Genomic DNA, 3,087 nt, shown 5'->3' with positions numbered 1-3,087 from the left:
AACTCTCAAGGGGAGAACTCAATCAGTAAAACTAAGCGCTCCAGATATTAGCAGTTATTCCACCTAAGTCAGAGGTCACAACAAGATCAAAATCACATATCGTTGCAGCAACAGCAGCACTCTAATATTCAGAAGAGGATTTTTGTTATACCTCAATACTAACAACCCTATTGCAGAACATGGCCTACCATCTTATCGGATGTCAAGATCTTATCTAAATGTCATACTTTTCTGGACAGAAAAATTAAATAATCCATTTTAATCAAGAAAAATAAACCTAAGTTGAATAAATACAAAGGTTGGCTTTTAGTTTAGAGACATTAATGACATTTTAAAGATTTTAATATGTCGAACTTTGACGAAGTCTCTATACACATTTATAAGGATTGAAATATATTTTCAGACATTGTTTTATATATGTATTAATATAATAAGATTGAAAATACTTACCAATACAAATATGAATAAATGTTTTAGATACGTAACGTATTCTATTCTAAATCGAACGATGTTAAAAGTTAATTTATTGGTTTACACATTTTATTTATTTAGCATTGTTGTCTTGATTTGTCTTAACAATATAAATTCAAGAATGTTGATATTATTTTACTATAATATGAACTTTCTAAACACGTGTATCAGTGTTCGATTTAGATTTAACTAGATTAGGGAACTTGTAGGACATCGATAGCTCCTGACGAACCTGTAATAGCGAAATATTGAACTGATAAAGTTACATTCTGGAGATATAGGTCGTGATTTATTTACGTTTATAGAAAAGCAAACAAACAACAGAAAAACTCAAAACTGTAGTCCTTCTGCAATCAGGCCATAATGGAATCGCTTCAGCATAAATACAATCAAAATAGATTACAGTATTGTTACGTCTCCGTTCGTTAGTTAATTTTCCATAAATTCGTTCCGACGAAACTTTAGCGACACAAGTCCTTTCTTAAATAAAACTGGTTTATTCTTTCTGAATATAACTTTACTATACACTTAATTTCAACAGTCGCTCTATAACAACGCTATGTCTCACGTGGCAAACAATATTTTGTCCGCATACATTCAATTATTCATTACACTGTTGTCCCATCACGTTGTGAACGTCTTATATGTACAAGACTAACACACATCTAGTAAACACTAGGGCATTCTTGAAGGAACAGGATATTTCTAGAAACAGGTGGCGTGATACTAGTCACGTGACCTCGCTGACGCAACAGTATCACCTATACCATCGGCATCTGCAAGAGTCGTTTAACTTCTCTCTCTTTTGACCATACATGGCATGGCAGAGATCAGTGTTCTAGTTGGATCAATTGCTCTCACATTCATGCGTGTGTTATTGAAAGGGAAAATCAGGACTTTGAACTATGTCGAACTCTAAGCCTTTCTTCATTACAGTATGGAACAATAGTCATTTTTAGGTCTAGAAATATTCCTAAACCTCCTAACTTTCCCAGGAAAATTAAAATAAACGCTGTTTTATAATTTTATTTTCAACTGTTGTACACTATAACCAGCGAACTTTCCATGGGACGACACATGACCGTGCACTATTCATTATGATTAAAAACATTTTAAGCAGTTTTAATATAATTTATGTGACCAGGCCCGTACAGGCTAATGCTATGGGGGTCTGGGGGCATGCGGCTATTTCAAGCCAAAAAATGCTAATACTTCATCTGAAGAATGTAAACGTTGTACAAAACATTAAATACCATATACAGCAATGCTATAACTATATAGTATAATTTTTTGCATCAGGAAAATAGGGGGTTCGGCCGAATCCCCCCCCCCCCTGCGTCTTGCGTGTTGATATCATATTATTAAATAATATTACCTACAAGCCATATGTAAAATAATTAACTTATTTTAGTGACATTCTCTGAACATTATAATTTTTGTAAATTAATATACAAAAAATGTGTGTAAAATATTCTATCAGAATTGCAACATAAGCAGTACACGGCAATGTGACGGTCCTGTAGATCATCTAGTTTCGAGCAGGTGTGGGTGTGGACGGTAAGGTTGTTTAAAATCTGTAACATCTTTAAATTTGGATGTAAAATATACGATGTTTGTTTTAGATAATTTTGAAGGGTAATATAAATGAGGTAATTAAAAGTGTATTTGATGTCTCAGTTATTAATAATGGTTAAATACTAAAAGTACTAAATAGTGGGTCAAATCTAGGCCTAACTCATGTAACTGAGTTTTAACCAAGGCTGATTCGAACAGCATCTGCAAAGATTGTTCTAAAATTATTGTTAAATTTATCTTACACGTTAATTAACTGGTGTTTATAACTTTTTCTTTATGTTTTTCAATTAATCAGATATGAAGTGTCTACTAATTTTATTTTGGTAGTTTTACTCGTACTAGTTGTGCTACTAATACTATTGCTACTGACTAGAATTAATATTATTACTAATATTAATAATAGCAATAGTAATACTATCAGTTACTAGTAATAGTGAGTACTATAACTACTAGTACTAGTGATTTAGGGTGTGAGTAGAATTTTAAATAGCGAAAATAACAAATAGAAGTACACACCATTGAATTCCACAGTAAGAAATTAGTAGATTTACACAGCAATTTGAATTATGTACTTAATTAATTAAAAACATTAATTGTACAAGTAATTTATAAACTGAACTTTTTGCACTACACAAATGTCTAATTGAAACTGCGAATAAAAATGCTTTGCTTTGTAATCTGAGACGTAGCATGAAACTTGTGACAAGGCAAAATAAAATGTAATCCTGTTTATTCTTAATAACATACTTCAATTTAAAACCTGTACGTGCAACTTATATTATATTGATAAGTGAAATGAAAACTATCAACAACCAAATGTTAAAAATCAAGTGTAAACATACATATTTACCTATTACGGTAAAGGAGAAATTTTGTATTCAATTGATTTCATGATTGACAGATATATACATCTTATGACATAAAGCAAGCTGTTGTCAAAGCAAGATATTGTCTTCTTACAGTTCCAATTCAATATATATATGTCTTGTTGGTTAAAATTCTGTAGCTATATATATATATATATATATATATATATATATA

The 3,087-nt window shown here is 31.1% G+C and overlaps 1 protein-coding gene across 1 annotated transcript in view; it reads left to right on the top strand.

Annotated features, from left to right (window-relative positions):
* Positions 1 to 1,927: 1,927 nt before the first annotated feature.
* Positions 1,928 to 3,087, top strand: part of LOC106473962 (polyadenylate-binding protein 2-A-like) — a 21,497-nt gene continuing 20,337 nt past the window's right edge. The window contains exon 1 of the mRNA XM_013934651.2: positions 1,928 to 2,028. The gene's annotated coding sequence lies outside the window, so the exon portion shown is untranslated. The remainder of the gene's footprint in view (positions 2,029 to 3,087) is intronic.

Source organism: Limulus polyphemus, unplaced genomic scaffold (assembly GCF_000517525.1).
Source record: "Limulus polyphemus unplaced genomic scaffold, Limulus_polyphemus-2.1.2 Scaffold6680, whole genome shotgun sequence".
Classification (NCBI taxonomy): domain Eukaryota; kingdom Metazoa; phylum Arthropoda; class Merostomata; order Xiphosura; family Limulidae; genus Limulus; species Limulus polyphemus.
Note: the sequence above shows the minus strand (reverse complement) of the source record. Positions and strands in the feature narration are given on the sequence as shown.